Below are 25673 nucleotides of genomic sequence, written 5' to 3'. Positions count from 1 at the left end.
AAATTGGGCCCCACACACACCCACCCCTTCAGTGGCAGCAGTTGTGCCCTAGTTGTACACTTCACAGCTACATTTGCATCAAGCACATTCAAAAATACGCCATTCTTATCCGTCCCCAGGATGACACCGGGGTACGTAGATAAAGTCTTTGCTGATCCATGACTTGTTCATCTTGGCTTCTTTTAAAAACAATGTAAGCAAGGGTTACTCCAAGCGGAGTCTCCCTTTTTTTTCCAAAAATTGGGCCACACAGACACCCACCCCATCAGTGGCAGCACTTGGGCCCTAGTTGCAAACAGGATGTTTTGATTTGCATCAAGCACATTCAAAAATACGCCATTCTTATCCGTCCCCAGGATGACACCGGGGTAGGTAGCAAAGTCTTTCCTGATCCCAGCTCTGTTCATCTTGGCTTCTTTTAAAAACACAGCAAGCAAGGGTTACTCCAAGCGGAGTCTCCCTTTTTTCCAAAAATTGGGCCCACACACACCCACCCCTTCAGTGGCAGCAGTTGTGCCCCAGTTGTACACTTCACAGCTAGATTTGCATCAAGCACATTCAAAAATACGCCATTCTTATCCGTCCCCAGGATGACACCGGGGTAGGTAGCAAAGTCTTTCCTGATCCCAGCTCTGTTCATCTTGGCTTCTTTTAAAAACACAGCAAGCAAGGGTTACTCCAAGCGGAGTCTCCCTTTTTTCCAAAAATTGGGCCACACAGACACCCACCCCATCAGTGGCAGCACTTGGGCCCTAGTTGCAAACAGGATGTTTTGATTTGCATCAAGCACATTCAAAAATACGCCATTCTTATCCGTCCCCAGGATGACACCGGGGTACGTAGATAAAGTCTTTGCTGATCCATGACTTGTTCATCTTGGCTTCTTTTAAAAACAATGTAAGCAAGGGTTACTCCAAGCGGAGTCTCCCTTTTTTTCCAAAAATTGGGCCACACAGACACCCACCCCATCAGTGGCAGCACTTGGGCCCTAGTTGCAAACAGGATGTTTTGATTTGCATCAAGCACATTCAAAAATACGCCATTCTTATCCGTCCCCAGGATGACACCGGCTATATCCTCCTTCTTCTCCTCTCGCTTCCTAAAGCTCAATGTGGCCAAAACTGAACTAATCATCTTTCCTCCGTCTCACCTACACTCTCCACCTAATCTATCTATTACAATAAATAACACCACGCTCACGCCAGTACCCAAAGTTCGCTGCCTCGGAGTGACCTTTGACTCTGCCTTATCCTTCATACCACACATCCAATCCCTCACCACCTCCTGCCGTCTTCAACTCAAAAATATTTCCAGAATCCGCCCTTTCCTCAATTTGCAATCAACTAAAATGCTAGTGCATGCCCTCATAATCTCCCGCCTCGACTACTGTAACATCCTCCTCTGTGGCCTCCCTGCCAACACGCTTGCCCCTCTCCAGTCCATCCTTAACTCTGCTGCCCGACTTATCCACCTCTCTCCTCAATACCACCCCGCTTCTCCTCTCTGCATGTCCCTCCACTGGCTTCCAATCTTCCACCGTATCCAATTCAAACTTCTAACACTGACCTACAAAGCTGTGCATAATCTTTCCCCTCCGTACATCTCCGAACTACTCTCCCACTACACTCCAACACGTCACCTCCGGTCCTCCCAAGATCTCCTCCTCTCCTCCTCTCTCATTCGCTCCTCACACAACCGACTCCAAGACTTCTCCCGAGCATCCCCAGTCTCCTGGAACTCGCTGCCTCAACACGTCAGACTATCCCCTACCCTTGCAAACTTCAAACAGAACCTGAAAACGCACCTGTTCCGAAATGCCTACAATCTACAATGAACTCGCTGCCGCCCGACCACCGTGCGGAGCTGCCGCCCGACCACCGTGCGGAGCTGCCGCCCGACCACCGTGCGGAGCTGCCGCCCGACCACCGTGCGGAGCTGCCGCCCGACCACCGTGCGGAGCTGCCGCCCGACCACCGTGCGGAGCTGCCGCCCGACCACCGTGCGGAGCTGCCGCCTGACCTACACCCCACCTATTGTCTCCTCCCCATAATCCTATAGAATGTAAGCCCGCAAGGGTAGGGCCCTCTTCCCTCTGTACTAGTCTGTCTACTGTAACTTGTATACGTATTTTGTATGTAACCCCCTTCTCATGTACAGCACCATGGAATTAATGGTGCTCTATAAATAAATAATAATAATAATAATAATAATAATAGGTAGCAAAGTCTTTCCTGATCCCAGCTCTGTTCATCTTGGCTTCTTTTAAAAACACAGCAAGCAAGGGTTACTCCAAGCGGAGTCTCCCTTTTTTCCAAAAATTGGGCCCACACACACCCACCCCTTCAGTGGCAGCAGTTGTGCCTCAGTTGTACACTTCACAGCTAGATTTGCATCAAGCACATTCAAAAATACGCCATTCTTATCCGTCCCCAGGATGACACCGGGGTAGGTAGCAAAGTCTTTCCTGATCCCAGCTCTGTTCATCTTGGCTTCTTTTAAAAACACAGCAAGCAAGGGTTACTCCAAGCGGAGTCTCCCTTTTTTCCAAAAATTGGGCCCACACACACCCACCCCTTCAGTGGCAGCAGTTGTGCCCCAGTTGTACACTTCACAGCTAGATTTGCATCAAGCACATTCAAAAATACGCCATTCTTATCCGTCCCCAGGATGACACCGGGGTAGGTAGCAAAGTCTTTCCTGATCCCAGCTCTGTTCATCTTGGCTTCTTTTAAAAACACAGCAAGCAAGGGTTACTCCAAGCGGAGTCTCCCTTTTTTCCAAAAATTGGGCCCACACACACCCACCCCTTCAGTGGCAGCAGTTGTGCCCCAGTTGTACACTTCACAGCTAGATTTGCATCAAGCACATTCAAAAATACGCCATTCTTATCCGTCCCCAGGATGACACCGGGGTAGGTAGCAAAGTCTTTCCTGATCCCAGCTCTGTTCATCTTGGCTTCTTTTAAAAACACAGCAAGCAAGGGTTACTCCAAGCGGAGTCTCCCTTTTTTCCAAAAATTGGGCCACACAGACACCCACCCCATCAGTGGCAGCACTTGGGCCCTAGTTGCAAACAGGATGTTTTGATTTGCATCAAGCACATTCAAAAATACGCCATTCTTATCCGTCCCCAGGATGACACCGGGGTACGTAGATAAAGTCTTTGCTGATCCATGACTTGTTCATCTTGGCTTCTTTTAAAAACAATGTAAGCAAGGGTTACTCCAAGCGGAGTCTCCCTTTTTTTCCAAAAATTGGGCCACACAGACACCCACCCCATCAGTGGCAGCACTTGGGCCCTAGTTGCAAACAGGATGTTTTGATTTGCATCAAGCACATTCAAAAATACGCCATTCTTATCCGTCCCCAGGATGACACCGGGGTAGGTAGCAAAGTCTTTCCTGATCCCAGCTCTGTTCATCTTGGCTTCTTTTAAAAACACAGCAAGCAAGGGTTACTCCAAGCGGAGTCTCCCTTTTTTCCAAAAATTGGGCCCACACACACCCACCCCTTCAGTGGCAGCAGTTGTGCCCCAGTTGTACACTTCACAGCTAGATTTGCATCAAGCACATTCAAAAATACGCCATTCTTATCCGTCCCCAGGATGACACCGGGGTAGGTAGCAAAGTCTTTCCTGATCCCAGCTCTGTTCATCTTGGCTTCTTTTAAAAACACAGCAAGCAAGGGTTACTCCAAGCGGAGTCTCCCTTTTTTCCAAAAATTGGGCCACACAGACACCCACCCCATCAGTGGCAGCACTTGGGCCCTAGTTGCAAACAGGATGTTTTGATTTGCATCAAGCACATTCAAAAATACGCCATTCTTATCCGTCCCCAGGATGACACCGGGGTACGTAGATAAAGTCTTTGCTGATCCATGACTTGTTCATCTTGGCTTCTTTTAAAAACAATGTAAGCAAGGGTTACTCCAAGCGGAGTCTCCCTTTTTTTCCAAAAATTGGGCCACACAGACACCCACCCCATCAGTGGCAGCACTTGGGCCCTAGTTGCAAACAGGATGTTTTGATTTGCATCAAGCACATTCAAAAATACGCCATTATTATCCGTCCCCAGGATGACACCGGGGTAGGTAGCAAAGTCTTTCCTGATCCCAGCTCTGTTCATCTTGGCTTCTTTTAAAAACACAGCAAGCAAGGGTTACTCCAAGCGGAGTCTCCCTTTTTTCCAAAAATTGGGCCCACACACACCCACCCCTTCAGTGGCAGCAGTTGTGCCCCAGTTGTACACTTCACAGCTAGATTTGCATCAAGCACATTCAAAAATACGCCATTCTTATCCGTCCCCAGGATGACACCGGGGTAGGTAGCAAAGTCTTTCCTGATCCCAGCTCTGTTCATCTTGGCTTCTTTTAAAAACACAGCAAGCAAGGGTTACTCCAAGCGGAGTCTCCCTTTTTTCCAAAAATTGGGCCACACAGACACCCACCCCATCAGTGGCAGCACTTGGGCCCTAGTTGCAAACAGGATGTTTTGATTTGCATCAAGCACATTCAAAAATACGCCATTCTTATCCGTCCCCAGGATGACACCGGGGTACGTAGATAAAGTCTTTGCTGATCCATGACTTGTTCATCTTGGCTTCTTTTAAAAACAATGTAAGCAAGGGTTACTCCAAGCGGAGTCTCCCTTTTTTTCCAAAAATTGGGCCACACAGACACCCACCCCATCAGTGGCAGCACTTGGGCCCTAGTTGCAAACAGGATGTTTTGATTTGCATCAAGCACATTCAAAAATACGCCATTCTTATCCGTCCCCAGGATGACACCGGGGTAGGTAGCAAAGTCTTTCCTGATCCCAGCTCTGTTCATCTTGGCTTCTTTTAAAAACACAGCAAGCAAGGGTTACTCCAAGCGGAGTCTCCCTTTTTTCCAAAAATTGGGCCCACACACACCCACCCCTTCAGTGGCAGCAGTTGTGCCCCAGTTGTACACTTCACAGCTAGATTTGCATCAAGCACATTCAAAAATACGCCATTCTTATCCGTCCCCAGGATGACACCGGGGTAGGTAGCAAAGTCTTTCCTGATCCCAGCTCTGTTCATCTTGGCTTCTTTTAAAAACACAGCAAGCAAGGGTTACTCCAAGCGGAGTCTCCCTTTTTTCCAAAAATTGGGCCCACACACACCCACCCCTTCAGTGGCAGCAGTTGTGCCCCAGTTGTACACTTCACAGCTAGATTTGCATCAAGCACATTCAAAAATACGCCATTCTTATCCGTCCCCAGGATGACACCGGGGTAGGTAGCAAAGTCTTTCCTGATCCCAGCTCTGTTCATCTTGGCTTCTTTTAAAAACACAGCAAGCAAGGGTTACTCCAAGCGGAGTCTCCCTTTTTTCCAAAAATTGGGCCACACAGACACCCACCCCATCAGTGGCAGCACTTGGGCCCTAGTTGCAAACAGGATGTTTTGATTTGCATCAAGCACATTCAAAAATACGCCATTCTTATCCGTCCCCAGGATGACACCGGGGTACGTAGATAAAGTCTTTGCTGATCCATGACTTGTTCATCTTGGCTTCTTTTAAAAACAATGTAAGCAAGGGTTACTCCAAGCGGAGTCTCCCTTTTTTTCCAAAAATTGGGCCACACAGACACCCACCCCATCAGTGGCAGCACTTGGGCCCTAGTTGCAAACAGGATGTTTTGATTTGCATCAAGCACATTCAAAAATACGCCATTCTTATCCGTCCCCAGGATGACACCGGGGTAGGTAGCAAAGTCTTTCCTGATCCCAGCTCTGTTCATCTTGGCTTCTTTTAAAAACACAGCAAGCAAGGGTTACTCCAAGCGGAGTCTCCCTTTTTTCCAAAAATTGGGCCCACACACACCCACCCCTTCAGTGGCAGCAGTTGTGCCCCAGTTGTACACTTCACAGCTAGATTTGCATCAAGCACATTCAAAAATACGCCATTCTTATCCGTCCCCAGGATGACACCGGGGTAGGTAGCAAAGTCTTTCCTGATCCCAGCTCTGTTCATCTTGGCTTCTTTTAAAAACACAGCAAGCAAGGGTTACTTCAAGCGGAGTCTCCCTTTTTTCCAAAAATTGGGCCCACACACACCCACCCCTTCAGTGGCAGCAGTTGTGCCCCAGTTGTACACTTCACAGCTAGATTTGCATCAAGCACATTCAAAAATACGCCATTCTTATCCGTCCCCAGGATGACACCGGGGTAGGTAGCAAAGTCTTTCCTGATCCCAGCTCTGTTCATCTTGGCTTCTTTTAAAAACACAGCAAGCAAGGGTTACTCCAAGCGGAGTCTCCCTTTTTTCCAAAAATTGGGCCCACACACACCCACCCCTTCAGTGGCAGCAGTTGTGCCCCAGTTGTACACTTCACAGCTAGATTTGCATCAAGCACATTCAAAAATACGCCATTCTTATCCGTCCCCAGGATGACACCGGGGTAGGTAGCAAAGTCTTTCCTGATCCCAGCTCTGTTCATCTTGGCTTCTTTTAAAAACACAGCAAGCAAGGGTTACTCCAAGCGGAGTCTCCCTTTTTTCCAAAAATTGGGCCACACAGACACCCACCCCATCAGTGGCAGCACTTGGGCCCTAGTTGCAAACAGGATGTTTTGATTTGCATCAAGCACATTCAAAAATACGCCATTCTTATCCGTCCCCAGGATGACACCGGGGTACGTAGATAAAGTCTTTGCTGATCCATGACTTGTTCATCTTGGCTTCTTTTAAAAACAATGTAAGCAAGGGTTACTCCAAGCGGAGTCTCCCTTTTTTTCCAAAAATTGGGCCACACAGACACCCACCCCATCAGTGGCAGCACTTGGGCCCTAGTTGCAAACAGGATGTTTTGATTTGCATCAAGCACATTCAAAAATACGCCATTCTTATCCGTCCCCAGGATGACACCGGGGTAGGTAGCAAAGTCTTTCCTGATCCCAGCTCTGTTCATCTTGGCTTCTTTTAAAAACACAGCAAGCAAGGGTTACTCCAAGCGGAGTCTCCCTTTTTTCCAAAAATTGGGCCCACACACACCCACCCCTTCAGTGGCAGCAGTTGTGCCCCAGTTGTACACTTCACAGCTAGATTTGCATCAAGCACATTCAAAAATACGCCATTCTTATCCGTCCCCAGGATGACACCGGGGTAGGTAGCAAAGTCTTTCCTGATCCCAGCTCTGTTCATCTTGGCTTCTTTTAAAAACACAGCAAGCAAGGGTTACTCCAAGCGGAGTCTCCCTTTTTTCCAAAAATTGGGCCCACACACACCCACCCCTTCAGTGGCAGCAGTTGTGCCCCAGTTGTACACTTCACAGCTAGATTTGCATCAAGCACATTCAAAAATACGCCATTCTTATCCGTCCCCAGGATGACACCGGGGTAGGTAGCAAAGTCTTTCCTGATCCCAGCTCTGTTCACCTTGGCTTCTTTTAAAAACACAGCAAGCAAGGGTTACTCCAAGCGGAGTCTCCCTTTTTTCCAAAAATTGGGCCACACAGACACCCACCCCATCAGTGGCAGCACTTGGGCCCTAGTTGCAAACAGGATGTTTTGATTTGCATCAAGCACATTCAAAAATACGCCATTCTTATCCGTCCCCAGGATGACACCGGGGTACGTAGATAAAGTCTTTGCTGATCCATGACTTGTTCATCTTGGCTTCTTTTAAAAACAATGTAAGCAAGGGTTACTCCAAGCGGAGTCTCCCTTTTTTTTCCAAAAATTGGGCCACACAGACACCCACCCCATCAGTGGCAGCACTTGGGCCCTAGTTGCAAACAGGATGTTTTGATTTGCATCAAGCACATTCAAAAATACGCCATTCTTATCCGTCCCCAGGATGACACCGGGGTACGTAGATAAAGTCTTTGCTGATCCATGACTTGTTCATCTTGGCTTCTTTTAAAAACAATGTAAGCAAGGGTTACTCCAAGCGGAGTCTCCCTTTTTTTTCCAAAACTTGGGCCACACAGACACCCACCCCATCAGTGGCAGCACTTGGGCCCTAGTTGCAAACAGGATGTTTTGATTTGCATCAAGCACATTCAAAAATACGCCATTCTTATCCGTCCCCAGGATGACACCGGGGTAGGTAGCAAAGTCTTTCCTGATCCCAGCTCTGTTCATCTTGGCTTCTTTTAAAAACACAGCAAGCAAGGGTTACTCCAAGCGGAGTCTCCCTTTTTTCCAAAAATTGGGCCCACACACACCCACCCCTTCAGTGGCAGCAGTTGTGCCCCAGTTGTACACTTCACAGCTAGATTTGCATCAAGCACATTCAAAAATACGCCATTCTTATCCGTCCCCAGGATGACACCGGGGTAGGTAGCAAAGTCTTTCCTGATCCCAGCTCTGTTCATCTTGGCTTCTTTTAAAAACACAGCAAGCAAGGGTTACTCCAAGCGGAGTCTCCCTTTTTTCCAAAAATTGGGCCACACAGACACCCACCCCATCAGTGGCAGCACTTGGGCCCTAGTTGCAAACAGGATGTTTTGATTTGCATCAAGCACATTCAAAAATACGCCATTCTTATCCGTCCCCAGGATGACACCGGGGTACGTAGATAAAGTCTTTGCTGATCCATGACTTGTTCATCTTGGCTTCTTTTAAAAACAATGTAAGCAAGGGTTACTCCAAGCGGAGTCTCCCTTTTTTTCCAAAAATTGGGCCACACAGACACCCACCCCATCAGTGGCAGCACTTGGGCCCTAGTTGCAAACAGGATGTTTTGATTTGCATCAAGCACATTCAAAAATACGCCATTCTTATCCGTCCCCAGGATGACACCGGGGTAGGTAGCAAAGTCTTTCCTGATCCCAGCTCTGTTCATCTTGGCTTCTTTTAAAAACACAGCAAGCAAGGGTTACTCCAAGCGGAGTCTCCCTTTTTTCCAAAAATTGGGCCCACACACACCCACCCCTTCAGTGGCAGCAGTTGTGCCCCAGTTGTACACTTCACAGCTAGATTTGCATCAAGCACATTCAAAAATACGCCATTCTTATCCGTCCCCAGGATGACACCGGGGTAGGTAGCAAAGTCTTTCCTGATCCCAGCTCTGTTCATCTTGGCTTCTTTTAAAAACACAGCAAGCAAGGGTTACTCCAAGCGGAGTCTCCCTTTTTTCCAAAAATTGGGCCCACACACACCCACCCCTTCAGTGGCAGCAGTTGTGCCCCAGTTGTACACTTCACAGCTAGATTTGCATCAAGCACATTCAAAAATACGCCATTCTTATCCGTCCCCAGGATGACACCGGGGTAGGTAGCAAAGTCTTTCCTGATCCCAGCTCTGTTCATCTTGGCTTCTTTTAAAAACACAGCAAGCAAGGGTTACTCCAAGCGGAGTCTCCCTTTTTTCCAAAAATTGGGCCACACAGACACCCACCCCATCAGTGGCAGCACTTGGGCCCTAGTTGCAAACAGGATGTTTTGATTTGCATCAAGCACATTCCAAATCCACAAGCATTTACTCTCCCCAGGATGACACAGGGGTAGTAAATTCCTTCTGGATCCATGACTTGTTCATTTTGATGAACGTCAGTCTGTCCACATTGTCACTGGACAGACGCGTGCGCTTATCTGTCAGCACACACCCAGCAGCACTGAATACACGTTCAGAGACAACGCTGGCAGCTGGACACGACAAAATCTCCAAGGCGTAACTGGAGAGCTCTGGCCATTTTTCTATGTTTGAAGCCCAAAAGGAGCAAGGCTCCAGTTGCACAGTCATGGCATCGATGTTCATTTGGAGATACTCCTGTATCATCCTCTCCAGCCGTTGAGTATGTGTCAGACTTGTTGTCTCTGGTGGCCTTGCAAAAGAGGGTCTAAAAAAATTATGAAAAGATTCCATAAAATTGCTGTTACCGGCACCAGATACGGTCCTACTGGTACGGGTAGACTGGTGAAGATGACGAGACCGTCCCATGTTTGTCAAGTTACAACTGGGAGATTCCCTCCCTGCACCTGCACGGTTGTTTGGTGGAAAAGCCGAGCTAAGATCGAGTAAGAGCTTCTGCTGATACTCCTGCATACGTGCGTCCCTTTCTATGGCTGGAATTATGTCACAAAATTTGGACTTGTACCGGGGATCTAATAGTGTGGCAATCCAGTAGTCATCATCACTTCTAATTTTGACAATACGACTGTCATGTTGGAGGTAGTGCAACAAGAAGGCACTCATGTGTCTTGCGCAGCCATGCGGACCAAGTCCACGCTGTGTTTGTGGCATAGAGGTGCTAACCGTTCTTTCTTCCTCTGACATCTCCCCCCAACCTCTTTCAACTGAAATTTGACCAAGGTCTCCCTCATCCGCTGAGTCTTCCATGTCCATGGACAGTTCGTCCTCCATTTCTTCATGTTCTCCTGCACCTTGCTCAACATTTCGCCTGCTACTATGCGCCCTTGTCGATCCCTGTTCCCCATGGTCCCATGCCTGCTGCGTTGGTGATGATGAACGTCTGGATCTTGGTGATGTTGTTGTCCCTTGCGCATATGAATCCTCCTGTAGTTCCTCCCCTTCATGTTGTCCCACCCCCTGACTCCGAATAGTGTTTAGCGTGTGCTCCAGCATGTAAATGACTGGAATCGTCATGCTGATAATGGCATTGTCAGAGCTAAACATATTCGTCGCCATGTCGAAACTGTGCAGAAGGGTGCATAGGTCCTTGATCTGAGACCACTCCATCAGGGTGATCTGCCCCACCTCTGCATCTCGTTGGCCCAGGCTATACGTCATGACGTATTGCACCAGGGCTCTGCGGTGCTGCCACAGTCGCTGTAACATGTGTAGAGTTGAATTCCAGCGTGTCGCCACATCGCATTTCAGGCGATGAACCGGCAGGCCGAAAGACTTCTGGAGCGATGCAAGTCGCTCAGCTGCGGCGCTTGAACGCCGGAAGTGAGCAGACAGTTTTCGTGCCCTGTTCAGAAGGCCATCTAGGCCGGGATAGTGTGTTAAAAATTGCTGCACGACAAGGTTCAACACGTGAGCCATACAAGGTACGTGTGTCACCTTGCCCAGGCGAAGGGCCGCACCCAGGTTTGCAGCATTGTCGCACACGGCCTTACCAGGCTGCAGGTTGAGTGGAGACAACCATTTATTAAACTCGGACCGCAGAGCTGACCACAACTCCTCAGCTGTGTGACTCTTATTACCAAGACATGTCAAGCTAAAGACCGCCTGATGCCGTTGCGCTCGGCTGCCAGCATGGTAATGAGGCGTGCGTGATTCCTTCTGCGCAGTGAGAACGCTGGTGGCCTGACCAGGCAGGCTTGGGGCGGAGGTGGAGGACCCAGATGAGGTGGAGGATGCAGAAGCTGTGGCGGAACTTGGACAGACAGAGGATTGACACACAAGTCGTGGGGACGGCAAGACTTGTGCAGCAGACCCTTCACCATCTATCACCATAGTTACCCAGTGCCCAGTCAGCGACATGTAACGTCCCTGTCCATGCTTACTGGTCCAAGTATCGGTGGTGAAATGCACCCGTTCACACACAGAGTTTCTCAAGGAAGCGGTGATGTTGTGTGCGACATGCTGGTGTAGCGCGGGCACACCTTTCTTAGAGAAGTAGTGGCGACTAGGCATCTGGTACTGGGGCACAGCGACAGACATAAGGTCTCTAAAATCCTGTGTGTCCACTAGGCGGAAAGGCAGCATTTCGGTAGCCAACAGCTTACAGAGGGATAGAGTCAACCTCTTAGCTTTGTCATGGGTCGGAGGAAGTGGCCTTTTATTTGACCACATCTGAGGGACAGAGATCTGGCTGCTGTGTGTAGACGGTGTTGAGTAGGGTGTCCCTGGAAAAATGCAGGTTTGTGAGGAAAGTGCAGGCGGAGACATGATGCTGCCTTCATCCAACGTTGGTGCTATCGATGTCTGAGAGAGCTGTACACACTCACTTGTTTCCCCTTCCAAACCAACTGACGACCTTACAAGCAAACTGCCTGTTGCGGTTACAGTGGTGGAAGTTTTGCGTGGAAAAACAGGTGTGACAGCTGTCCCCACAGTCCTAGAAGATGAAGAGCGCGCGGATGCACTGGAAGGGGCGGGCGGTGGATGGTTCGCTCCGCTAGCCGGCATTGCAGCACGGTGAGCTTCCCACCGCGACTTATGATATTTATTCATGTGACGATTCATGGAAGAAGTTGTCAAACTGCTGAGGTTTTGACCTCTACTAACAGAATCATGACAAATGTTACATATCACATGAGTTGGGCGATCTTTTTCGATGTGAAAAAAGGCCCAGGCTAGGCAAGGCTTAGAGGCCATGCGACCTGTTGATCCACCCCGAATAATGCTCATAGGCAGAGTGGTGGCTGAGGATGCAGTTGTAGACGTGCTACCAGTGCTCCGACTCTGTCCAGGAAGGCGCAAGGTAACTTCGTCGTCGGTTGCATCCTCCTCCACTGCCTCTGTTGACCTCCTCGAGTGCCTGACTGGGGGTTGACAGTAGGTGGGATCTAGAACGTCATCATCAATTGTTGTGTTTGCACTCCCCTCCCCCTCAGACCGAGCCTCTTCTTGCCCTGACCGAATATTTAAGTTGTCATCCCAATCGGGTATCTGCGTCTCATCTTCATCAGTATGTTCCTCATTGTCTATAACCACAGGTGTTACAGTTTGTGACAAAGGGTCAACATTATGCTCAGAAACTTGGTCCTCACGGCCTGAATCTGAGTCACAAAGGTTCTGGGCATCACTGCAGACCATTTCCTGTTCTGTACTCACTGTAGCTTGGGAGCAGACCTCTGATTCCCAGGCTATAGTGTGACTGAACAGCTCTGCAGACTCAGCCATCTCAGTTCCACCATACTGTGCAGGGCTGATGGAGACTTCAGAGCTGGGAGAAATCAAGTGTGATTGGGATGACAACTCAGAGGAATGGTGTTTTTTGGATGCGGTACTTGAAGTGGCTGAGAGGGCACTTGTTGGACCACTTGAGATCCATTCAAGCATTTTCCTTTTTTGCCCATCATCTACCTTTGTTCCTCTTGTTCGTGTCCGTAAAAAAGGGAGCACATCGGATTGTCCACAATAAGTAGTAGACATCTTACTTTTGCTAGTAGATGGTCTATCTTCAGCAGATGATAATGGAGCTTTGCCACCTTCCCCACTGACAAAACATTTTTTGCCTTTTCCACCACGCCTCTTCCCCTTTCCACCAGCATCTGTCATTTTGCCACTCATGTTGATTGCGACAAGATTGTGGACTGAAAATGTGGTAGTAAAAATTGAGAGGTGGTGAAGATTGCAGTGGTGGTATAGCTTTATTAACAGCAGAATAATAAAGAATAAATATCCCTGACAATGTAACTTAGTTATAATTCGTTGGAGTGTGCAACGCAGGCAGACGTGCTGCAAATGTCTTGGCACTAGTGGGACTATAGCAAAGTCCAATAGCCACGTATAGGATGCCACTAGGTACACTGAGTGTTTGCTAGTATAATGGCTTCGTTATAATTTGTTGTAGTGTGCAACGCAGGCAGATGCGCTCTGCAAATGTCTTGGCACTAGTGGGACTATAGCAAAGTCCAATAGCCACGTATAGGATGCCACTAGGTACACTGAGTGTGTGCTAGTATAATGGCTTCGTTATAATTAGTTGGAGTGTGCAACGCAGGCAGATGCGCTCTGCAAATGTCTTGGCACTAGTGGGACTATAGCAAAGTCCAATAGCCACGTATAGGATGCCACTAGGTACACTGAGTGTTTGCTAGTATAATGGCTTCGTTATAATTTGTTGTAGTGTGCAACGCAGGCAGATGCGCTCTGCAAATGTCTTGGCACTAGTGGGACTATAGCAAAGTCCAATAGCCACGTATAGGATGCCACTAGGTACACTGAGTGTGTGCTAGTATAATGGCTTCGTTATAATTAGTTGGAGTGTGCAACGCAGGCAGATGCGCTCTGCAAATGTCTTGGCACTAGTGGGACTATAGCAAAGTCCAATAGCCACGTATAGGATGCCACTAGGTACACTGAGTGTGTGCTAGTATAATGGCTTCGTTATAATTAGTTGGAGTGTGCAACGCAGGCAGATGCGCTCTGCAAATGTCTTGGCACTAGTGGGACTATAGCAAAGTCCAATAGCCACGTATAGGATGCCACTAGGTACACTGAGTGTTTGCTAGTATAATGGCTTCGTTATAATTAGTTGGAGTGTGCAACGCAGGCAGATGCGCTCTGCAAATGTCTTGGCACTAGTGGGACTATAGCAAAGTCCAATAGCCACGTATAGGATGCCACTAGGTACACTGAGTGTTTGCTAGTATAATGGCTTCGTTATAATTAGTTGGAGTGTGCAACGCAGGCAGATGCGCTCTGCAAATGTCTTGGCACTAGTGGGACTATAGCAAAGTCCAATAGCCACGTATAGGATGCCACTAGGTACACTGAGTGTTTGCTAGTATAATGGCTTCGTTATAATTTGTTGTAGTGTGCAACGCAGGCAGATGCGCTCTGCAAATGTCTTGGCACTAGTGGGACTATAGCAAAGTCCAATAGCCACGTATAGGATGCCACTAGGTACACTGAGTGTGTGCTAGTATAATGGCTTCGTTATAATTAGTTGGAGTGTGCAACGCAGGCAGATGCGCTCTGCAAATGTCTTGGCACTAGTGGGACTATAGCAAAGTCCAATAGCCACGTATAGGATGCCACTAGGTACACTGTGTGTTTGCTAGTATAATGGCTGAGTTTAAAAAACTTGGAGTGTGCAATGCAGGCAGATGTGCTCTGCTAATGTCTTTGCACTAGTGGGACTATAGCAAAGTCCAATAGCCACGTATAGGATGCCACTAGGTACACTGAGTGTTTGCTAGTATAATGGCTTCGTTATAATTAGTTGGAGTGTGCAACGCAGGCAGATGCGCTCTGCAAATGTCTTGGCACTAGAGGGACTATAGCAAAGTCCAATAGCCACGTATAGGATGCCACTAGGTACACTGAGTGTGTGCTAGTATAATGGCTTCGTTATAATTAGTTGGAGTGTGCAACGCAGGCAGATGCGCTCTGCAAATGTCTTGGCACTAGAGGGACTATAGCAAAGTCCAATAGCCACGTATAGGATGCCACTAGGTACACTGAGTGTGTGCTAGTATAATGGCTTCGTTATAATTAGTTGGAGTGTGCAACGCAGGCAGATGCGCTCTGCAAATGTCTTGGCACTAGAGGGACTATAGCAAAGTCCAATAGCCACGTATAGGATGCCACTAGGTACACTGAGTGTGTGCTAGTATAATGGCTTCGTTATAATTAGTTGGAGTGTGCAACGCAGGCAGATGCGCTCTGCAAATGTCTTGGCACTAGTGGGACTATAGCAAAGTCCAATAGCCACGTATAGGATGCCACTAGGTACACTGAGTGTTTGCTAGTATAATGGCTTCGTTATAATTAGTTGGAGTGTGCAACGCAGGCAGATGCGCTCTGCAAATGTCTTGGCACTAGTGGGACTATAGCAAAGTCCAATAGCCACGTATAGGATGCCACTAGGTACACTGAGTGTTTGCTAGTATAATGGCTTCGTTATAATTAGTTGGAGTGTGCAACGCAGGCAGATGCGCTCTGCAAATGTCTTGGCACTAGTGGGACTATAGCAAAGTCCAATAGCCACGTATAGGATGCCACTAGGTACACTGAGTGTTTGCTAGTATAATGGCTTCGTTATAATTAGTTGGAGTGTGCAACGCAGGCAGATGCGCTCTGCAAATGTCTTGGCACTAGTGGGACTATAGCAAAGTCCAATAGCCACGTATAGGATGCCACTAGGTACACTGAGTGTGTGCTAGTATAATGGCTTCGTTATAATTAGTTGGAGTGTGCAACGCAGGCAGATGCGCTCTGCAAATGTCTTGGCACTAGTGGGACTATAGCAAAGTCCAATAGCCACGTATAGGATGCCACTAGGTACACTGAGTGTTTGCTAGTATAATGGCTTCGTTATAATTAGTTGGAGTGTGCAACGCAGGCAGATGCGCTCTGCAAATGTCTTGGCACTAGTGGGACTATAGCAAAGTCCAATAGCCACGTATAGGATGCCACTAGGTACACTGAGTGTTTGCTAGTATAATGGCTGAGTTTAAAAAACTTGGAGTGTGCAATGCAGGCAGATGTGCTCTGCTAATGTCTTTGCACTAGTGGGACTATAGCAAAGTCCAATAGCCACGTATAGGATGCCACTAGGTACACTGAGTGTTTGCTAGTATAATGGCTGAGTTTAAAAAACTTGGAGTGTGCAATGCAGGCAGATGTGCTCTGCTAATGTCTTTGCACTAGTGGGACTATAGCAAAGTCCAATAGCCACGTATAGGATGCCACTAGGTACACTGAGTGTTTGCTAGTAAAATTGCTTAGTTTAAAAAACTTGGAGTGTGCAATGCAGGCAGATGTGCTCTGCAAATGTCTTGGCCCTAGTGGGACTATAGCAAAGTCCAATAGCCACGTATAGGATGCCACTAGGTACACTGAGTGTGTGCTAGTATAATGGCTTCGTTATAATTAGTTGGAGTGTGCAACGCAGGCAGATGCGCTCTGCAAATGTCTTGGCACTAGTGGGACTATAGCAAAGTCCAATAGCCACGTATAGGATGCCACTAGGTACACTGAGTGTTTGCTAGTATAATGACTTCGTTATAATTTGTTGTAGTGTGCAACGCAGGCAGATGCGCTCTGCAAATGTCTTGGCACTAGTGGGACTATAGCAAAGTCCAATAGCCACGTATAGGATGCCACTAGGTACACTGAGTGTGTGCTAGTATAATGGCTTCGTTATAATTAGTTGGAGTGTGCAACGCAGGCAGATGCGCTCTGCAAATGTCTTGGCACTAGTGGGACTATAGCAAAGTCCAATAGCCACGTATAGGATGCCACTAGATACACTGAGTGTTTGCTAGTATAATGGCTTCGTTATAATTAGTTGGAGTGTGCAACGCAGGCAGATGCGCTCTGCAAATGTCTTGGCACTAGTGGGACTATAGCAAAGTCCAATAGCCACGTATAGGATGCCACTAGGTACACTGAGTGTTTGCTAGTATAATGGCTTCGTTATAATTTGTTGTAGTGTGCAACGCAGGCAGATGCGCTCTGCAAATGTCTTGGCACTAGTGGGACTATAGCAAAGTCCAATAGCCACGTATAGGATGCCACTAGGTACACTGAGTGTGTGCTAGTATAATGGCTTCGTTATAATTAGTTGGAGTGTGCAACGCAGGCAGATGCGCTCTGCAAATGTCTTGGCACTAGTGGGACTATAGCAAAGTCCAATAGCCACGTATAGGATGCCACTAGGTACACTGAGTGTTTGCTAGTATAATGGCTTCGTTATAATTAGTTGGAGTGTGCAACGCAGGCAGATGCGCTCTGCAAATGTCTTGGCACTAGTGGGACTATAGCAAAGTCCAATAGCCACGTATAGGATGCCACTAGGTACACTGTGTGTTTGCTAGTATAATGGCTGAGTTTAAAAAACTTGGAGTGTGCAATGCAGGCAGATGTGCTCTGCTAATGTCTTTGCACTAGTGGGACTATAGCAAAGTCCAATAGCCACGTATAGGATGCCACTAGGTACACTGAGTGTTTGCTAGTAAAATTGCTTAGTTTAAAAAACTTGGAGTGTGCAATGCAGGCAGATGTGCTCTGCAAATGTCTTGGCACTAGTGGGACTATAGCAAAGTCCAATAGCCACGTATAGGATGCCACTAGGTACACTGAGTGTTTGCTAGTATAATGGCTTCGTTATAATTTGTTGGAGTGTGCAACGCAGGCAGATGCGCTCTGCAAATGTCTTGGCCCTAGTGGGACTATAGCAAAGTCCAATAGCCACGTATAGGATGCCACTAGGTACAGAGTGTTTGCTAGTATAATGGCTGAGTTTAAAAAACTTGGAGTGTGCAATGCAGGCAGATGTGCTCTGCTAATGTCTTTGCACTAGTGGGACTATAGCAAAGTCCAATAGCCACGTATAGGATGCCACTAGGTACACTGAGTGTTTGCTAGTAAAATGGCTTAGTTTAAAAAACTTGGAGTGTGCAATGCAGGCAGATGTGCTCTGCAAATGTCTTTGCACTAGTGGGACTATAGCAAAGTCCAATAGCCACAGATAGGATGCCACTAGGTACACTGAGTGTTTGCTAGTATAATGGCTTAGTTAGAATGAGTTGGAGTGTGCAGAGGACAAGAGGGTACAGTGGCAGGATTGTGGTGCTCTGGGTAGAGGAATGGAAGCCTGCCTTTCTATTCCCTCCTAATGGTGAAATGCAGGGAGGAAATCCCTGACCTGGGCTACACAGACGCTGTTGCTGTTTGCAGGACCTGTCACCTATGGCTCTCTGACCCTGCCGGTTTGAGCCCTTAAAAGGACTGCTAGAATGTGCTCTCCCTAAGCTGTCTAACGCTGTGTATGCAGCGCATACAGCTGTATCGGCGATAGGACAAAGGACGGAACTGCGACAGTGATGTCTGACACCAAAGACGCAGAAGGCAGATAATGGCGATCGTGAAGAAAATGTCCGGTTTTATAATGCAGGGACATGTGACATGCAGATCCTATCACACATGCCGTTGCTTCTCTGCCTCAAAGTCCACTTAGGTGTGTGTGTGTCTGTGATTGGCTGACATGCTGGCCAGCCCCACAAGACGCGCGCGCTTAGGGAAGGAAGACAAGAAAAAAAAAAAAAATGGCGATCGCCATTATAGAAACAGCAGTGATCTGAAGGCGCTGTTCACGCACACTATACACTGAAATGTGATAATAGTTTGATTCACAGAGTGACTTACACTATTACAGCAGAAACCAAGCTAAGATTTAGCTGTTTTTTGGCTGCTAGAACCGTTCTCGAACGTTTCTAGAACTATCGAGCTTTTGCAAAAAGCTCGAGTTCTAGTTCGATCTAGAACATGCCCCAAAATCACTCGAGCCTAGAACTGGAGAACCACGAACCACGAACCGCGCTCAACTCTACTGCCGAGGGTCATTTCAGAAAAATACTCGAGTCTCCCATGGGATAACATTGGGCTCGGTGCTTGGGCCGAGTACACGAGTATCTTGGGATGCTCGGCCCGAGCCTCGAGCACCCGAGCTTTTTGGTACTCGCTCATCACTATATATAACCACTTACACAATTGTCAGATTGAGCCAACTCCAGAGATGGTTCTTTTATCCATGTTTATGGAATCTGTGTCCAGTGTTAAGGCTGCTTTACACCAGACAATCTATCGTGCGATAGATCGTCGGGGTCACGGTTTTTGTGACGCACATCCTGCATCGCTGGCGATGCCGGCCTGTGTGACACCTCCTAGCGACGCAGTATCGCTCACAAATCGTGAGTTGGGTACTGCTCGCTAGGTTCCATAATATCGTTTAATTTAGTTGACCATCGTTTCCGTGGTAGCACACGCCACTCCGTGTGACACCACGGGAACGATGAGCAGCTCACCTGCCTCCCGCGGCCGCCGCCGGCTCTATGTGGAAGGAAGGAGGTGGGCGGGATGTTTACGTCCCGCTCATCTCCGCCCCTCTGGTTATATTGGCCGGCGGCCGTGTGACGTCGCTGTGACGCCGAACGTCCCTCCCACTCCAGGAAGTGGATGTTCGCCGCCCACAGCGAGGTCGCACAAGAGGTAAGTATGTGTGACGGGGGTTACTAACTTTGTGCGACACGGGCAGCGATGATGCAAAAAGGACGGGGGCGGGTACGATCGATTGTGAAATCGCACAATCGGTCGTACCGTGTAAAGCAGCCTTTACCGTTCATGCGCACGTTGCTTTTTTTTTTTGAGTTTCCGCAGCATTTTAAGCTGCAGCGTCACATTGTCAAAATTCATGTGTTCTGCTTCCCCAGCAAAGTCTATGAGAATCATGCCAAATCCGTGCGCACAATGCCTTTTTAAACGCAGCGTTTTGATTGTCAAAAATTTGACAAAATCTCTGCATTTATAAAAGCAGCAAGTCAATTGTTTTGTCCGTTTTGGCAGCGTTCTACACCCATTGAAATAAATGAGTTGTAGAAAAACGCTACCAAAATGCTAAACAGTGCGTTTGCACTGCATTTTTGTTGTGATACGCATGTTTTTTTGACATAACAAACGCAGGTCTTTCGGTCTCTCTCTCTCTCTGTAGGTCTCTGTCAGTTGGTCGGTCTCTCTCTGTCGGTTGGTCTCTCCCTCTCTCTTTGATACTCACTGATCTACGATCACCGCCGTGGTGCTGCACGGCGTTCACACTATGGTGGCTTCTCCTCTTTTGAAATTGCCAGCCGCTCATTATTCCATCTCGTCTCGTATTCCCTGCTTCCCCGCCCACCGGCGCCAATGTTTGGTTGCAGTTAGACACGCCCCCACGCTGAGTGACAGCTGTCTCACTGCAACCAATGACAGCCCTCGGTGGGAGTGTCTATATCGTGCAGTTAAAAAGCAAATAAATAATTAAAATAAAAACAACGTGCTGCCCCCCCAATTTTGATATCAGCCAGGGTAAAGCCACACAGCTGAAGGCTTGTATTCTCAGGATGGGGAGCTCCATGTTATGGGGAGCTCCCCAGCCTAACAATATCAGCCAGCAGCCGCCCGGAATTGCCGCATCCATTAGATGCGACAGTCCCGGGACTCTACCCGACTCATCCCGAATTGCCCTGGTGCGGTGGCAATCGGGGTAATAAGGCGTTAATGGCAGCAGCCCATAGCTGCCACTAAAGGCCACTTTACACACAGCGACATTGCTAGCGATGTCGCTGGTAAAAGCACCCGCACCCATCCCCGTCACACATACTTACCTGCCTAGCGACGTCGCTGTGGCCGGCGAACCGCCTCCTTTCTAAGTGGGAGGTTCGTTTGGCATCACAGCGGCGTCAGTAAGCGGCCGCCCAATAGAAGCGGAGGGGGGAGATGAGCGGCCGGAACATCCCGCCCACCTTCTTCCTTCCTCATTGCCGGCGACCACAGGTACGATGTTGTTTCTCGTTCCTGCGGTGTCACTCATAGCGATGTGTGCTGCCGCAGGAACAATGAACAACCTGCGTCCTGCAACAGCAACGATATTTGAGATTAGAACGGCGTGTCAACGATCAACGATATGGTGAATAATTTTTATCGTTAGTGGACGTTCGTGAGTTTCACACGCAACGACATCGCTAACAAGGCCGGATGTGCGTCACGAATTCCGTGACCCCAACGACATCTCGTTAGTGATGTCATTGCGTGTAAAGCCCCCTTTTGTCCTAGGTTAATCATGGCAGGCATCTCCCCGAGATACCTTCCATGATTAACCTGTAAGGTAAAGAAAATAAAACACACACATTCAAAAAATCCTTTATTTGGAATGAAAGACAAAAAAACACCCTCTTTCACCATTTTATTAATCCCCAAATACCTCTCCAGGTCTGACGTAATCCACTTGAGGTCCCACAACGCTTTCAGCTCTGCTACATGAAGCTGACAGTGAGCGGCCACAGACCTCAACCGCTCACTGTCAGCTTCACGCAGCAACTGAAGTGAGCCATGCAATCAGCGGTGATGTCACTCAGGTGACCATCGGCCACAGCTCTCAGGTGGAGGACTCTAGCTGGCCGCAGGTCACCTGAGTGATGGCACCGCTGATCGCGTGGCTCACTTCAGTCACTCAGGGGATTTGCGGTCACAGGTGAGACATTCGCGTGTAACCGCAAATAAGGCTGTGACACAGAGAGAGAGACACGCGATGTCAATGAAATCGGGTGAAGCTCTGACGTCACTGCTGCGGACTCCTGTGTCGTGACACTGACCTCAGAAGTTCATCTGAGTTCATGACAGCACACAGAGACAAAGCCGCGGGATTATAAAGAAGTCGGGTGAAGTTCATCCGAGTTCATTCTCATTGCCCGCCTCTGTCTTTGTCTGCTGTCAGCGGGCATGTAGCAGAGCTGAGTTGCCGGGGGACCGCATTGACAAAAATGCATCCAAAACGCATGTAAAATGCATGCATTCTTTTTTTCAAAACGCAGCACATGTGCGCGTCAAATTGCTGCAGAAACATTGCATAATGGATGCAGTTTTTCTGTACAAAAAAAGCCGATTTCATGCGCTATGGCTGCTGCCACAACCATAGACAGAGTAGGAGCTGCATCCAAAGTGCACGGAAAAATTGACATGCTCATTTTATCAACGCACGGATTTGGGTCAAAATTTTAGCACCCAAATTGCTGCGTTCAAAAAAGCAATGTGCACATGTATCATGCACAATCTTCATAGATTGTGCAGGGGACGCAGGACGCATGCATTTATGCTGCAGTGCAATATGCAGCGTAAGTAAATGCAAGTACGCAACGTGCGCATGAGCCCTTAGGCTGTATGCGCACGTTGTGTAATTGCATGCATTTACGCTGCGTATTGCACTGCAGCATAAATGCATGCGTTCTGCGTCCCCTGCAAAATCTATGAAGATTGTGCATGAGACGTGCGCATGTTGTTTTTTTTGTAAATGCAGCGATTTGGGTGCTAAAATTTTGAACCCAAATCTGTGCGTTCATAAAATGAGCATGTCAATTAATTTGTGCTCTTTGGATGCAGCTGCCACTCTGTCTATGGTGGGGGCAACAGCCATAGCGCATGAAATCAGCTTTTAAGGGTACTTTACACGCAAGCGATCGTACCCGCCCCCGACGGTTGTGCGACACGGGCAAATCGCTGCCCGTGGCGCACAACCTCACTTACACCCGTCACACGGACTTACGTGCCCTGCGACGCCGCTCTGGCCGACGAACCGCCTCCTTTCTAAGGGGGCGGTTCCTGCGGCGTCACAGCGACGTCACACGGCAGGCGTCCAATAGAAGCGGAGCTGAGCGTGACGTAACATCCCGCCCACCTCCTTCCTTCCGCATTGCCGGTGGAGGCAGGTAAGGAGATGTTCGTCGCTCCTGCGGTGTCACACACAGCGATGTGTGGTGCCACAGGAACAAGGAACAACATCGCTAATAAGCAGAAAACGATTTTTGGTTTCAGGACGACCTCTCCGCGGAAAACGATTTTGACCGCTTTTCCGATCCTTTAATGTCGCGCGTACTTGTTATATGCTGCGATATCGTTAATGATGCCGGATGTGCGTCACAAACACCGTGACCCCGACGATAATTCACTAACGATATCGCAGCGTGTAAAGTACCTTTTATTGTACAGAAAAACTGCATCCATTAGGCAGTGTTTCTGCAGCAATTTGACACCCACATGTACTGTCAAATTGCTGCAGAATATTCAGCATTTACGTGCGCATGAGCCCTTAAGAGAGATTTGTTACTGTTCTTTATGATGACAGCACATTAAAATATTCCAAGATTCTGGAGATCCACATACGTGGATAGATTGTGTAGAAGCCATATATGTGCTGCAATGAATAGAGATTTGTGCATTTGATGACAAGTCAGATCCTAGATGGTTCACAGTGTGGCACCCATGAATATTTTTAAAGAATCTCAAAAATTCCAAATATGGCTAAAACAGGGTAACTTTATTGGTTAAGCCCCAAGTGGGGAGTCGGGGGGGGGGGGGTTGGTATAGTCGGGAGGGGTGGGGGTGGAGTCAACACTATACTGCTCTGATTCTTTCTTTCTTTTTTATCCTCTCACTCTCTTTCACTTTTCCTCTTTCTCTTCTTTTTCTTGAGTTGAAAGTGCTGGAAATCTTTTTATTTTGATTTGATATATACAGTATTTATACAGAATATCCATTGTTATCATAAGGAGGTTATATGGACATATCCCTATCATTGGGTGGGGATTGTGTCCCCCTACCAATTGTCATTTACCCCTTCTCCTTGATCTTGATTTGATTGTCTTATTACACTGTCTGTTTCTTTGATTAATAAAAAATATATTGAACCATAAATAGTTTATTTCCACACAATACAGGTTTTTAGTTAACATAAAATGAAGCCACACAGATTTAAATAAGTGAGCAGATAATACTACAGCAGGAATATCAATACAGAAATTCAAAAACAATTATTAATTTGGATCTCTTACAACATAAACTAGATAAATCAGCTCATAACAATATTGAAAAAGGTGGAACCCAACTATTTTAACAGTTTTATAACCAAGGACGTACCTATACGTCCTAGGTTGTATCTGCTTCTTTAATGCGGGCTCAAGCGGTGCACCCGCATTATTCCCAGCACATCGGCTAATCTGAGCAGCAGATGTGTAGCTAACTCTGATGCGACTTAACGGGCTTCAGCGGGGATCGTGCTGTTCCTTGCTGCCATTGGCATCTCTGTGATGCGATTGTGCTGCCCCCGTGCCAGCAGCCGGGCTGCTCGGATCCGGATCTACAGTGTGGCTCGAGGGATTCTTCCGGACCCGGGGACACTTCAAATAAAAGGGGCCGTATTTGTACGGGATTTGCTGTAAACTGTCTAAGACGCCACCCACAGTGTGTATGGTGAAGTGTGGCACCATCGCTGCTGTTGTGGGGCACCCAGGCGCAATGGGATGGCAGCTGGATGTTAACCCCTCCGTGGGTAGGGATGGATGCCCCTGGGCCCAGTGTCTCTGTGCTGAGGGTGGTAATGGCAGGGGCCAGTGCGCCCGGTCAGAACAGGGAATATTAGTTTACTCACAGTTAAATAAATCAGACGAGTCCAATGGTAAACCAAGATGGTGGCCAGCTGCTGCGTCCGGGTGTATTCGGGTCCCACACCCGGGCTGATGGTCTGTGTCACTTTCCTCTGCACTACTGTAAGTTCTCTTTGGGCTCTCCGGTATGGAACACGGAAGCCCGTTCCCGGAACACGGAAGCCCGCTCCCAGAACTACGGGTGGGAGCCATGCCCGATGATGCTGGCCCTTGGGATCTACCGGGCCCTGGCAGATGCCCTATTCCAAGCGGTGGGCTGTTGTCTGCTTTTGGGACTTTGGTTGGGACAGGACCTATAATCCTGCCCTCAATTGGTTAATTAGCTAGGCCGTTGGTTCCGGTCCTGGTAACTGTGTGTCATCTCATTGCAATTAAAAACTGCTGTGGGTGGAGAGAATGTGTTTTCTGAATGTGAACACAGCTCCGCCCCTTTCGGCCATGTTTTTTCCATCTCCTATATAAGAAAGTCCTTAGTTACCCCTCTCCACCCACAGCAGTTTTTAATTGCAATGAGATGACACACAGTTAGGGTCACAGAGCTAGGGACCCCAATATAGAGATATACCTTGGCGAGGTCTTGGGGCTCAGTTACATTGATCAATGCGATTGCTAAATATCTCATTTTTCCTAATATTCATGGCAGGTATGCAATTCATTATTCACATGTTCAAATTAGCAAGTAGCATTTTTCATTATATATTCCAATATTTTTCCATATGCATGAGGCATTATACCATTATCTAAGTTTGATGTGCAGCCTTATCCTTGTATAGTATGTATTTTTTGGCTTGCACTCATAAAATATATATATATATTAGTGCTCACTTCAGTTATCCTATTCAGTTATATGTAGTTTTTTTTCTGAATGTGAACACAGCTCCGCCCCTTTCGACCATGTTTTTTCCATCTCCTATATAAGAAAGTCCTTAGTTACCCCTCTCCACCCACAGCAGTTTTTAATTGCAATGAGATGACACACAGTTAGGGTCACAGAGATAGGGACCCCAATATAGAGATATACCTTGGCGAGGTCTTGGGGCTCAGTTACATTGATCAATGCGATTGCTAAACATCTCATTTTTCCTAATATTCA

Source organism: Anomaloglossus baeobatrachus, chromosome 3, assembly GCF_048569485.1.
Source record: "Anomaloglossus baeobatrachus isolate aAnoBae1 chromosome 3, aAnoBae1.hap1, whole genome shotgun sequence".
Lineage (NCBI taxonomy): Eukaryota > Metazoa > Chordata > Amphibia > Anura > Aromobatidae > Anomaloglossus > Anomaloglossus baeobatrachus.
This window is presented reverse-complemented; position numbering follows the sequence as displayed.